Here is a 15112-nt window from a genome sequence, read left to right on the forward strand (position 1 = left end):
GCACTGCTTGACGCTACAATTACACCGACCTTCCGAGAGGTGGACGATTCGGGTGGATGTAAATCGATTCATTATATTGAGAATCGAGGTGTATCGCGTCCATCATCGGAACGTTGTCGCAGCTACAGTCGAAGATCCTTGTGAATAGAAGTGATATCATCACCTTTGCCATTCGAGTGTCACTTCTATTAATATACGTGCCACGGTATTTTTTTCGTATGAATAAAAAAATCACCGACCCTCTTAATTGCTGTAAGATACTTACTTCGTGATCATTAATTATCGGTTGCATGACTCGTCGGGATCCTTTTGGTCGAATGAAGATACCTATAGTAGGTATATAAGTAACGTAAGGGGCTTGTCGACCTTTGCTTTGCTTTGCTCTGCCTCCCGTACGTCTTCGGGGGTACTAATTTAAGAGTTTATAAAACGGAACGCCGTGTCTGATGCACCGTCCGCGATCCCTTGGCGCTCGGGTGACCCCGAATCACTACAACGAGCCTGCAGGCCTCACCACCATCGAGAAATAAAAGGTGGCTCATTGATGACATTTTAGCGTTAATTGCGGGCGATATCTACCGATCGAACCACCAGCCACTTCTAATCTCTGGTTCATTAGAGGAAACCAGGAGAGTCCCGAATACCCCGAGGAACCCTGAAACACCAAACTATTCTCGGACCGTGTCCCGCCGATCTGGTCGTTCGGGTCTTGCCTCGCCTTCGGGTGCGAGTCGACATCGCGTCGAGGGCCGCCGGATTCTTCTGCCTTCGTTTTAATTGAAATAATTAACTTGGCCTCTGGATCTTTCCTTATGTCGACAGACTCGAATTCCGAATATCGGAGAGTAGCGTGAAGGATAGAAGGAAGTGACGGGGAAAATTTTGTGTCAAATCCACTTGTACAGGCGCACGATGCGCGTTTCTGTTTCGCCGGTATATACATAGATAGTCCGGTTCGGATTGGACAGACAAGTCAGCAGGGAGCGGCGTCGAAGGCAGAAATGCCGAGGTCGCTCCGTGAGCGCACCATGATTTATTGACAGGAAAATCTAGTCGTCGACGTTCAACTCGCCTCGGCTAAACGCGGAGTACCAAACGGCCTTCGCCAGGCGCGCCTGCGTTTTGCCCATCGCCGTAAGGCGAGGCGCGACTACAAGCGCGCGGTGCGATGATCGGTATGACCGCCCGTGGCCAAGGGTCTGCCGATTTCAGGAATCCATCCCAATGCCCGAGAAAATGGACCAAACGTCGAAAAACGCGATCCCCGAAAGGGTACGGTAAACGTTCTCCAATTAGGCTGCAGCGCTTAGAGCGGGGAACCATAGCCTTGTGAATCATCGAGCACTTGCGGATAGCGCAAGAGAGAGAAAAGGCGAAGATGATTCATACGATTTGCTCTTCGGGATCCGGAGACCACGACATGGATTAAAAGTCGCGATGATCTGGTCGATAGTACAAAAATGATTCATCGTGATGGAGAACAGTTGTGGCGAGTGGTTGTAAATCGGAACGTGAATCTTATTGTTAGATCGTCTTGGTATTCAACTTGATTTGTGACAAGTTGAAGTATTGGTACTTAGCCCTCTTGTGGAAACAATTCAACAGCTGTGATAGTCGTGGTAGTGAGATTAGGACAAAATAAATCAAAAAACAAATCAAAGCGCAAGGAGATCAGAACAAGAGTTTATTCCAGAACTACAGTGCATGTTACTCAGCCTAATAACTGCTACAAGTTATACTAACCGATCGTGAGATCTAATTCAAGGAATAAATAAGAATGGAAAGAGAGTGGATTATACACCGCATATACGAGAAGTGGGTGAACACCGCGCGCCTTTCCAGACCAGCAGGTATATCTTAGAAGCAGGAACGATCTCCTGGTTTTAAAAATGTGGCCGAGGTGCATACGCGGGCGTGTGGGTGCCGCAACAAATGATACGAGCGTCGGTAATAGCGTTTTAATTCAACGTGGATGGGTCAATTAGTTCGGTTCGACGACGGCAGCTGTATCTAAGGTAGAAGCTCTGGAGATGCCGTGGCAACAGGCAAGGTAACTTGACTTCCCCGCTTCCCCACCTTCGGTGAGGCCTCGAAGGTTACCAAACCTACGGATTCCGCTGCCTTCGCCTAGGCGAGGTTGACGCCTTGGAGTCTGTACGACGTTAGTTCCTTCGTGGGCTTTTCGTCGCTGTCAGGACTCGGAGGATGCTTGCGGTCTGACGACGAGTCGCCGCGAAAGACGACGCTCGTTAAGCGTACACGTTCGCCCGATGACCACTACCCACCGAATTCGAAACAAACACGATTCCCTTAATTTAATTCCTCATAATCCGGTTAAGCCGACCATTAGTGGGCAGCGGCATTCGCCCTCTCTTACGCCCCAGATTCACCTCGCCCCTGCCATGCAAAGCGGTTCTCGGCCTGCCGCGCGACAGCCACTAATGGATTTTTCAGATTTAGACGGGCCCCGACACTGCGTAGATAAAAACCGAGTCTCCGATCGGACGCGGACTGCCTTTCTTTCGGGTCGTGGTGTAGAATTAGGCCGCGATCTTTCACCTTCTTCAGTTACGACCTGTTGCATTTCTGCCCGATCTCGCAGAGCTGAAAAATCGTCAAACTTATCCAAATTTCAATTCTATCAAGCAGTGTTTAATTCACGATCATGTATTTCCGTGTTATTTGATACTGCGATTGACAGTGTCGACTCCTCGTTTTCACTGTGTTTCCGGTTCGGATTGGTAATTTCTTAACTTGGTAGAATTCGGGTCGTCTGAATTCCATAGAGTCAAATCGGGATAACAGGACTTTGAGAATTCCCGCTATTTAAAAAACCGTTCCTATGACTTTCAGCTCGTCGTTAATCTGGAACGTTGGACAAATTTCTTAGCTGTAAAACTTCGACGGGAATCGTCCGTTTCTATCTCTCCTTTAGCGTGTAACAGATCATCGCCCTTCTCCATGACCTGAAAAAGCAGAATACAACAAAGAAGTTGTTAGGGATTTGTTACAAATTCAATAATAAAAATTCATCGTGTGGCAATAATTGACATATTGTTGGTAGTTGTATCATTCTTAAAAAAAAAACATCAATTTTTTTCGAACTTGTTTCAAAATTAATTCTTTGAAGAATACATGTGTTCGTGAAATTTGTGCAATTTATCCGGTACAATTAGTTGAATTACCTGTTGAATCTCAATATTTGTTTATTTTACGCTATCAACTTTCAGGTGGATTAAAAATTTGCATTTTATGTGATGTTTGGCTTTTCAGTTTTACATTTTATTCAGGTAAAAAACATGTGAGTAAAGCAGGTTCGAAATACGAATATCAAAACATTACGTAGATTGTGAAAAAAATTTAGGTGTAGATTCAGATTGCTTATACTTTAATTTGGTGAGTATCTGTGGTGTTAGAAACACCATCTGATTCTCAAGTTTCGATTTGACCACGAAAATCGTACCAAAACTGGCTAATTTGACTACCACATTTTTACAGTGTTCATTACAAAAATTAAAGAAAGACGCTTAGAGTATCTTGAAAAAATATTAACCTTACACAATTTTCTTACCCATGACAACCTTTATCCACAGGAAGAACAGTTATCGGTATATAAATTATGCAAATTAGATGTCAGATACGAAAGTTAGAATTCGTAGATACAGATAAAAGCATTAGAAAAATGTTTCGGCCCAGCTATGAAAATTGGAGGAAAATAGAAGGCGAGGTTGTTCGAAAGCGGTGCTGGGAAGTGGTAAGGGTACGAAAACGTCGGTGAAAAAGGTACAAAAACAGGAAGACGAACCGGGACGCGGTGGGTATCAAGAATGGGTTCGCTCCGACAGTCGAACCTCGATATAGTACACCTTGCTATAGAGACTGGTACGTAAAGCGAGCGCAGCCTTCGAGTAGATACAGTGGATCAGGAGACTACCGGTGTTGTCCGGAGTCCGGAGTCCAGGGCCGCGGCTGCAAGGAGACGGCGCGCTCCGCCACCGCCAAATAATCCCAACCTGCGTATGGATGAGGCCCTGGACCGGCGCGCTCGGGCCGAAGGCATTGAGATGCAGAGAACGTGGTGCTACCGTGCGATGGTCCCGATACCGCCTAATGGACCGTCCCGCCCTGGCCTCCGCCCGCCGCCCCTCAGCGGCTAAAGGCTCGGAGGCCTTTGCTGCTGCTCCGTGAGCCCAGCCGATCGGACCCCCGGCCTGGAGTGATAACGACCTGTCTTATGTCCGACCTCCGGACCTCCAATATCCCCGCGTGTAGCTCCGTTGGGACCAGGGCGCCCTCCGGTTTCGTCGGTTTCGTCGAGGGCTCGTTTCACCCTGCGGAAGGGGTGCGCGATGACGAGTGCTCGTGGAGGCGGAGGCGATGCGGAGGGGATTTTTGGGCTCGAGTCGCAACTTTGGATGTCCAGTTTGAGAGGATGAGGAATGAAGAGGGAGTGAAAGAAGGTGGAAATTACTCAACGTTGGTGTGCCTGAGTATATCGTTGACTGTGAGTTGAAAGTTGGACACGTGAGATTGAGGGCCAGATATAGCGGCGTTATTTTCCGTGGTTTCATATAATTTTTTAAGAAAACCGTGCCGCGGCTACCCTGCGGCTTTCTAATCGATTTACGGGGCTGATCGCGGTTGCGTCCGCTTTTGAGGTTAGAACACGCGCTGCGGATCGGGGAAAAAACTGATCGCAAAGCGGCATCGTTTATGTTTACGAGACGCATTGTTACTGCGGCTACTGCCCGGAGCGTCCGCGCGGCTGCCCGTCTGGGCCTTATAGGGCTCGGGCAATCTCCCGAGCTGTAGAAAGAGCCCTGCAGGGCCCTAAGGGTCCCGAGCGCGGAGCTGAACCTATCTCGATTAATAGAATTTAGTATATAGGCGGACCGCGGCCAGTGCGCGACTTGGACAAGAAAAATAATTGGGTTAAAACGTCCTAATGGGACCGAAGATTTGAAATCTTCTCCTTCTCAGTCGCTTTACTCCCGCGTAGTCGACCCATCGCCTTTCCTTGTAATTCAGCCCCTTCGTCTGGCTATTCGACCATCTTACCGTCGGTGCGGAAAGTTTAGGCACTTGGCATTGGAGTTCGATATCTCTGTTGGAAAAAGGTCGCGCAATATTAAGAAAAAAGAAAATAATTTAGATAGCTTGGAGTCTCGCGTTCGATGATACATTGCTTGTTATGAAAGAAAAAAAATTTGGCAGTGTTTTTTTTGACAGTCCTTTGCCAGAAATTAAGGTTTTTTCGTCATCATTCGTTGGAGGTTTATGCAAAAAAAAAAAACTGGTAAATATTAGAGCTCTGCCTTTCTAAAAAATCGAGAGGCAGTGTACAACGACGACTGACGGCGATTAGCCGAGTAAATCCTTTTCTCCGTCTTAGCATGTAAGGACAATTGTCGACGAGTTTTAAAACAGTACCTTTAACCAGGGTCCGAAGGGCAAGCTCGTTCAGTGCTCAGCTATAAAACGGAAAAAGTAGCCCGAGTCGAGGCCTTCGAAGAAATGCGTGGGTAGCCTCCTCGCATGCACTCAGGACATGTGGTAAATTCACTGCACCGAGTGTGGAAGGGTGGTTAACCACGGTCAGCCCTTTTGGAAATACTCGATCCGAAAATAGATAGAAAAAGAATTTTGAAGAGAGCGATCTATTTGATCGTGACTCCAATAAATCTTGTTATCCTTCAAGTTCGGTTTTGAAAATATATTCTATTTATTAGCTTAGTTTACTATCCTGTATAATTATTGTAACGAGACACTATCCTGACCAAAACATCCAGTCTGCTGAGTGAAAATACTGTAATACGGGGTTCCGCAGCTACTATCTTACCCATAAGTGAGTCGGGAACGAACAGAGTATAAGGTGAGCGTCGGTGCTAGGAATCGGAAGAACCTCGTCCACCTCGACTCCCGGAAATAAGCTGACCGCCACTCCGTCGATCTGTGGATATTTCACGTTTATCACGAGCCGAGCAGCCCGCGGTATCGGATATAGGGCCGTTTGGGGAATAGCCTGCATCAATGATGCAGTATAGCCACCGCATCGAACTGGCGTTTGTCTTCCTTACCAAACTTTATAGCCGCGAATATTCCCGCAAACTCAGACCATAAGTCTTCACGATGACTACTCGGTGCCTCACCCTCGGACGGCTGGCTTATACACAACGCTTTGTTTCCTCTAAAAACATGCAAACTGATCCCACTTTTCCTTATACTTCTGGTCGTCGAACGCGGTTATTTTGGAGAAAAATTTGACGATGAATCGAGTCAAGTTGAGGAGAAATTTCTTTCGAAATGCAATCAGCGATTTCAATTAATTCACGTTGATTCATAGCGATTTATATTAATATCCATCTCATCCTATGATTTTCATTTATTTCCGAACGTTTCAGGCGATTTTCAGCGTTTTCTCGACTGGATAGAATCAGCTTGACTCGCAACGATTTTAGTTATTCCAAAGACTTTGTATATCACTCAGTCAATTTTCTTTAATCAACAATTTGATTTTTAACAGTTCAATGTATGACTCCATCGAGTAAATGGTTGCTCAATAAAAGAGCGAAGGAACATTACGCACATTTTGGAACACCTTGGTAAGTTAGCTCTGAATTTGATGTATCTTCTTGCAAGCGTTGTAACACGCGGGAAACGAATGAAAAATGTAGCGCGAAGAACAAGTTTTTGAGTACCTCGATGCGAGGTAACGATTAAACGATTTTCGATCCCGTATTGCAGATCGGGGAGTAAAAGAGATAAATAAACGGAATAAATAACCCGGGGGTTCGGACGTCGACGCCGCTGGAAGCAGCCGGACTAATAAATAGACAAGGCATCGAGTCGTGGAGTGAGTGAGAGAAGGTACCGGGACCGGACCCAAGAGAAGCGAAAGAAGAAGGTGGGCGACGGAGGGACGGTTGTAGATTGATTATCTGGCTCGAGGAATACACGGGCGATGCTGACTCGCACGAAGCACGCGGTCAGAGAACCGAGAACGAGGTTTGAAGGGACCAAACATCTTCGGTGCGTGTCTCAGCTGCAGCGTGAACCTCTCTCGCTATCTTCCTCGCGAACGGGCTCTGCAAGAAGACTTAAGACAGGGGCTTCCGATCGGGGGCCTCGAAACCGTCGCCGCCGTCGCTTCTGCCGCACACACCAAGTCATACCTACAATCTCGCAGCACCTCCGCTCCCAAGCTCAGTTCATTTGTGTCGAGGTATACGCGCACTCCTTTATTTTCTCCTCGATCTAATTTATCTGACTTTATTCGCTGACCGCTCCCGCGTTCAGAAGATCCAGCGCTATTTCCTTATGCCTCGACACTGCACGCTATGCGCACTTTGGTCGGGTGCACCGGCATCATTCTTGGATTCATCTCTATATGTGTATATATATGCCTACCGATCGATTTCACGTTACTTTATTCGCCAATCGCGAGGTGCACGTTTTGAATTATATGGTACAGGAATCAGTTAAGCACTTTTTAAGTCGATGATTACTCAAATGTCACATTTGATAGTACGTTTAAAGTTCTTTACAGAATCTTAGCGAATTTTGAACAAATGAATACTTTGAGAACCCAACTTTCGGGAATTGCGTCGAAACCCAAATGAGATGAGGTTAAAACAATAAAATTCGCGATCCTTCGTATTTTTTAATCCTGTCACAAAGTTCTCTTTCTTCTCACAATTTTCATCTCCGTACGACTTATAAGTAATGTCAGTCGTTGGATACCTGAGATAATCCGATTATTGAAAAAAGTTCTTGATTTCGGGGCAGCCCATTGGCTGCGTCGTTCGGGGTAGCGGATATGACATAAATACGAGGACGTATATCGTCCGTGTGCGAAGGTATAGATTTGCGGTTTCCCCAGGCACGGTCGTAGCGAGGCCACATATGTAATCCCCTGCACCATGGCGGGGCACGAAACCTAAGTAAAGTGGTTTCTGCTGATTCGTGCGAAACGGCGGACCGGGTTCGGGTCGGTTCCCGGTATATCCTCGCGTTTTAAACCGCAGCCATATCTGGATGTCCTCCGCAGAACCCCTCGTCGGCACTCGGGGGAGCCCTGAAATCGGGAAACGCGAGGGTGGCCTTCCGCGCTCGGCCTGCGGCTGCGTGTGTGCTTTTCGCCCACACGAGAGCCGAGCACATAGATCCGAGATATTCGTCCTCTGCGTAGATAAACGTGCATGTCGGCCCGTTACAGCTGTGTAGGGACTCGGCTCGCCGCCGCGTGTTGAACCCAGATAGGCATGTGTTTGCGTCGAGAAGAAGGGGGTCAGGAGCAGTGGGTGGGGTCCGGCTCCACTTATGGTTTAGCGGCCTGCACACTCTAGCTTCTCTGCAGGAATTGTGTCACTATCCCTATCTTCCTTCAATCGGCTCACGCCGCTCGAGATAGACCCGCGCAGTTTAAACTCTGCCGAAGAATTTATAGTACCTGTTAAATTCTCCTTGCACGGACGTAGGTGTATCTTGCGTTTTATACGTGCAGGGGTGAAAACTTTGGTTGAAAGATGAAAATTTTTTTCTTATCGCGGTGCTAAAATATCAGCATTTAATTCAGATTCCATCTATGAAACGTCCGGCTGAATAAAGACGGTTTTTCAGTTCCTTGACACTTGGCACTTGGAGCTTGACGTGAACGTTCAATTTCCCCAGTTAATGCCGAAAAATTTTCCTCGACCGCGAATTTCACCCCTCGGTTCATAGGATTCAAATTGCTGCACCGTGCACCGTATATCGGCTGCAACAAGATTTTTCCTCTCCTCGTCTCGGCAGCGATTACTTATAGGGTAGAAAAAGTTGACGATATTTCGATCCGCGTCGACGGGAGCCGCGTGAGCGTTATACGTGTGTCGGTACAGAGGCGGCTCGGGCGGCGAGAAATCACGTAGAAGAATCTAAAATTCCATCAATCCCGAGAAGGCAGTTGGCAATATCTTTCACGGGGATGGGATGGTGTGGGGGTTGGTTATGTGTTTGCGGGGTTTCGGGCCTTATTAATGATTGATACGAGGATATCGACGTCCCCCTTGCCCGGCTGATATATTGGGGTTGCCATGCGTTTGCACGTGACACAATAAAACAGTCCTTCGCTTTTGCTGCTGCAGGGGCGGCGGCTGCGAAAACCCCGTGTGTACCTACCTACACGTCTCGTTTCTACCTCGGATTACGTCACGCAGATATTTTTATCGATTTCGATACAGCTTCGATTCACGCTATCTCTGGCCGACTCCACCGATCAAGGGGTCCGATTACGAGCTTATTCCGTGTTCAGTTTCACGGAATCTCGTGGCTCTCGCGTCTCGTTGTCCTGCAGGGCCACATTACAAGAGGCCCAAAAACGAATTGGCGGAATCTCGCGGTTCCTCGGAAAATTGGAGTGAAAAAAATTTGCATACGCGAGCGATTCTAGACGGCAAATCGACGGCCGGATAAAAGCCGTATAAAATGGATAAGGCGGCTGATAGGCGGCGCACACGTGCTGCTCCGAAGAAGAGGAACCACCACGTGGTGTCCCGAGGGTGGCATTAATCCCCCTTCCCTCTCCTCTTCGCCCTGCGGAATCCAGCCGAGGGGGAGGGGGGAGTCGAAGCAAGGCGAAGCAATCATATTTCCCGCCCCAGAGGGTCGATTCGTGTCAATGCGAATCAGACTTAGTGATCTAATACGGATGTCGATAGCGCCTGATTTACTTTTCGGTAATGCCCGACGTCTCTTATATTCGTCTCTGATCTTGTTTACGCGCCATTCCGGTTCGCCGCTCGTGGATTGTGCGTGTGCGTTATAAATAACGGCATAACTGCAGCGGAATCCGAAGGAAACAGTCAGCTCGCTTTTGCTTTCTACAGATCTTTCAACGCGTTTCGACGATTGCCAGTATTCGAAACTCTGAGTGATAGCCACAGTCGTCTATCCATCAGCCACGGACTAAACGGCCTTGTACTTCCCAGTGGCGACCTTTAGCAACATGATCAAAGCTATCGGGATTCGATGCAACTCAAGGACATCAATCGGACAGCTACAAGCGGTGTTAAAAAATAAGCAAACTGATGAGATATCAATCTCAAATTATTATACACAAAATAGAGACAAACAGCCCGAGATGAGAAATGTCAAGGTGTAGCTGCGTGGCGCTGCTTCCCACAACGGACAATATTTTCTTATGTAAAATATATACTCAGACATATAAATAGCGCTGCATCATAATATCGATCCGCACAATTGGAATACCAAAAACAATTTGAACCTACGTGGATAAGTAAAAGTTGAAAAACTTACGAGCAGCACCGTACGTTTGGCGAAGAAAAACTAACGAACAAACAGGCAATAAAAAGAGAGAAAAAGAAACAATAAAACTCACGTATATCATATGTATAGTCGTGCGACCTGCGTATACGAGTATTAGTCGAAAGTTTTAGGTGGTGGTGGGGCACCGAGCAAGTCTCCATAGAGGGAGAAAAGCAAGGAAGTATACGGCAGCTCCCCAGCGAGTCGTCCACCCCCTGCCCCCCCGCCCCCCTCTCACCGTCACCTACATCCCCCCGGCGTAGAGGCGCCTACCCGAGGAAATTCGCAACGCTTTTTTCTCTCGCCGTTTCTCGTTTTTTCTTTTCCCCTCTTTCTCCGCCTCAACCACTACCTCTCACTCTCTTTCTTTTTCTTCTTTCTCTCTTTATTTTATCATCTTTTTTCCTCCCTGCCTTCTTCTCTCTTTTTTCACTTCTATTCCCGTCACGTATGTGGCGAGAAAAATTGCAGCGAAGCGCTTAGCCCGGTTCGCGTTCTGCACGCCCGCGTCAGCCTCTGAGACTTCTACGGGGAGAAAACCCGTCGAGGGCCGTGGGCTTCCCGCGGGCACGTAATACGACGTGGAAACTCATACGCGAGAAGGACCGGGAGCCGGCGGGTTCGGGGATCGGGGTCCGAGGGTTGAAATCACTCGATAAGTTTCACTGTAGGACCGACATCCGGTGGGATTCTCGTTTATTTGACGCTAATACCAGCTCCAGACTCCGGTATACTGCAATACGTAACTTGATTTGCGTGTTTCAGGAAATACTCACGGGTTTACACGCAGCACGCAATTACATACCTTTCTTATCGCTGCACACGTATCGTTGCTCGTTAATTAAAATACTGGCAGTTAATATAAACACGGCTTCACTCTAGTGTAAATCGTTACTTTCTAAGAGATTCAGTCGCGATGATATCGTTTTAGGTTTTCATTAAAATAGTACCGATGTTCTTGTGTTGTCTATCTTTCTTCCCCTTAATTTTTTTTTCCCGGTACTGTTGCAAAAGGAAATCTCGAGTCTCGTGTAATACGCGTATATATCTAAGCTTTCTAGTTCGAGTTTCGTAAGCACATATATTTCAACGAAGGCTTTGGGAACGATCTTTACCAACTGATTACTATGCTCAAGGCGATTTCTTTTCTTTTTCTTCTTCTTTTTTGCATCAACGGGCAAAACATTTTGCGACTTGTACATCTGATTTGGCAATAATCATTGGTGTTTAGTTACCAGCTATGATAACCTGCAAGCAGCACATGGCAAGCGTATAATCATCGGAATAAATTGTCAAACGGGTAGGTACCCAGAAAGTAGACGTCGCAGTCTCGGTAGTTGAAAGGAAGCGACGGTGGTGATTCGACGACGATCCAAAGGGTCACGTATACGACTCCTAGGTACCCGCAGTGCAGGACTTGATTTACAGACTGATGCAAGATATTTCCGTGGAGGTGGAACGGAAACGGTCAACGGGTTGCGACGACGGGGACTTTTATGTGCCCGTCGCGGCGGCCGCAACGGACAGACGCTGCGCCGACGGACGTGTTTTTCCCGAAGGAACCGTTTCGGAGTAGCGCGGCCGCAGGCTGCGGCAGGTAAAGGCTGCAAGAGGAGACAAGGGAAGCACGCACATCCTGCGTACGCCGTGACGACACGCGTGTCCGTCGGCCCGTCACCATAAGCCCGGGTGCAGCGTTATGTTACAATATACCATCAGCCCGGTTTCATTGCGCACGCGCGCTACCCACGAGAGTAAGAGTGACGGTCGAGAGGCGATAGGATCGCGGGTGCGCTGAGATCTGATATCTTCCAAGAGTTTTCCGGGAAATCGCACCGCGGAATAATGATAAATCGCACACACAATGCTGCAACATCGTTCCGGCATTTTCTCCGTACGCGGCGCGTTGTTCTTCTGGCAAAAAACGCGGAACGAATCTGTCCGACTGCAGTACTGGCAAGGAATCAAGACGGAAGTGCGAGGATCGCTCGACGGATCGGGGAGGCAGGTTAACGCTGAACTGAGCTGATTAGCATGACACCCCCGTGCACAAGGCCGACATCCGGGTCGGCTCCCCCCGCACGCCATTCTACCCCGGTCCGCCACGCTCTGGGCCAGGGTTGTGGGTGTTGCGCGTGGAACGCGGCATAAATATGTAAGAGGTACCCCTCCGCCGTTGCCGCTGCCTCCTAGTGGAGGGCACTATGCGCCCCTCCGGTACCGAGGTTCCGGACCTTCCTCAAACCCCCCGGGCGTGACGTCACACCTAGGTACGTCACTTGCTGCGTGCAACGTCACTGATCGAACCCAGCTGAGCCGGGCGCGCGCCACGGTCCGTCGCGACGCCCGCGACGCCCCGCGACTTGCATGTATTCATGAGAGGTTAACGTCGCCGGGTATAATATAACGGACCACTCAGTTCCGTGCTTGTCTACCGCAGACACGCACGTCCCCAACTTTGCCCGTTCTTCCCGATCACCGCGTTTCATCACTTTTCCACACCGCGGACTGGATCCGCGAATCGACATCGATCCGTCGTTCACCCCGTGGTGAAGTTTGCAGCAAAACGCAGTTTGATCCCATGTCGTTTCTTCAATGATCACTTTTGGACAGATACTTGTATCAGGAGCGGAACGCTGTCTTCGGCTCAGAAAGCTCGCCTCGTTTTTTCCGGACTCGGAAAGTTCGCCCTGATCGCAACTTGTTCCGCAAGCTGACGACGAGACGCGAGCTCCGTCGGACTTACGGTTGACGCCATCCACTTGAATCGGCGTCTAGTGTAAGGTGCTCATTGTGATGAGGCATGGGTCTGACCTAGTCGGGTAGTGGGGCAGGTCTGAGGTCGCAGCAGATGATACATACATATTTATGCCACGATCCGGCAAGTAGCGTACCCAGTTCCGCCCCCGCCGTTTCACCCGCACCCACCCTGGCACCCCTGAACACACACACACATACACACACGGTGCGCGCGCGCCATCGCGTACTACGGAAAACCAGACAGACACCACCCGTATCCTCGTCCTGGAGGGTGGGGGTGCCATTGGCCTTCGCCCCGGGCAAGGGTGCCATGCTAATCAGCCCGCCGAGATGTACCTGTTCCGCTGTCTGGCCCGTCACGAATCCGTTTTTCACGAGGAAAAACTCGTCTCTGCCACTTTCTGCGACAGGCAGACGTGTTCGGTTCATCTTTTTTTTTTTAAATCCTTTTTTCGCTAAGCGTCTGGTGGTGTGATTAGTCGTCGTCGAAGAGTCTGATCTCTCTTAGCCAATAGCTTTGGGACCTTGACGTCTATTGAATTAATTGGCATTTGCATTGCGACTGAAACTCCATAGTACTCGACTGACAATGAGCTTATCAACCGAGTCTGGCTTCAGGAGAAACCAACTTATTGCAAAGCGCGTTGTACCGTTGAATGTATACTAACCGGTTGACCCTCGCTACCATGTTTCGGAACAGGACCATGCGATATGGGACCTTCGCTGGGGTCCCCGGCACACGTCGAGTTACATCCAAGGAAACATTCTCGAGCAGCATTATTTTCTTTTGAATTCAAAGGAGGAGAGTTTTCATCGTTAATACAATTGCAACGTGTAATCGGGAGTCCTGACATTTGTTTGTAGTGATCAGGACGCGTGCCCACGGTGATGATCCGATGAGAGGTTGTTCTGCTGAAGTCGTGTCCACACTGGTTTTATACCACTCTTTGCTGCACGCATATTGCAGTCAAAGAATGTGGTACACCAAGGTGCGGAAAGACAGCTGAGGTGTGAGGCCATCGTGTTTTTTTTCTATAAATACAGGTAAATACTCGCGTCATAACTGCAGCAAAATGTGCACGTGTCTTGTGCCCAACGCTGCGAAAAGACCTGCTGCATGATAGGCATACATACCTAAGGTGGGTTACGCGTTTTGCGTAGGCTGTGATTTATTGATCGATGATACGCTTGCGTAAAGTGTTTACAGCGCCAAAGTCGCAACCGATGGATAAATAAGCGGACCCGCGGATCAGACGCTCGTCACTCGATTCGCTATTTCGCTCACCCTTATTTTTCGCCCTTCTAACTGTCTGTACACCGTGTTGGGAAACCGCGCGGGTATCCGCCGAGCTCAGCGGAACCAGCGATGTGAAACAAGAATGGAAAGGCGGGAGAGAAACCGCAGCGAAACGCTTCGCCCACACGCTGCGTGAATGGGTAGGTATGGGTCCATAGGTGCGCAGTGCTCGCAATACGAGAGATAAACACCTCGGCTTGTTGCGGTAATACTTCGGCCCAGAGTTATCGGCTGTTCAGTCTTACATCGTCGTGGCTGCCACCCCCTCAATTTACGTCTGCTCTTCGCACACGACGGACGAGACGTCGTCGTGGGCATCGGGGTGACAGGTATTACGCAACAATCCCCACCTACGTTTACGTAATACGAGAAGAGGCGCGTGTTCGATGGCGCCTGGGTGCATAGGCGGACGGCGAAACCGGCTTCAACGTCGTTATCCGTGGTAAAAAGGACGGCGAAGAAAAGGAATTAGCTCAGCGTCTGATAACGCTGGCGCAGAATTGTCAACCGTACGGATTGCGACAATAATACTAATTAGCTTAGGCGTATAGTTTAATCTTCAATCATACATCGATAATTGTGACAAGGTGCAATTATACCCGACGATTTATCGCGAGTAATAATGCACGGTGATTACGCGCGTTTAGCGGCCCGATCCGGTTGCGAGGATTCCGCACGAGTCCAGCACCGCGGCGTCGAGGCCACGTCGATCCGCGCGGAGAATATTTGCAGTTTCTCAACGTCGCGGAGCTT

The sequence above is a fragment of the Diprion similis genome, chromosome 2 (genome assembly GCF_021155765.1).
Source record: "Diprion similis isolate iyDipSimi1 chromosome 2, iyDipSimi1.1, whole genome shotgun sequence".
Lineage (NCBI taxonomy): Eukaryota > Metazoa > Arthropoda > Insecta > Hymenoptera > Diprionidae > Diprion > Diprion similis.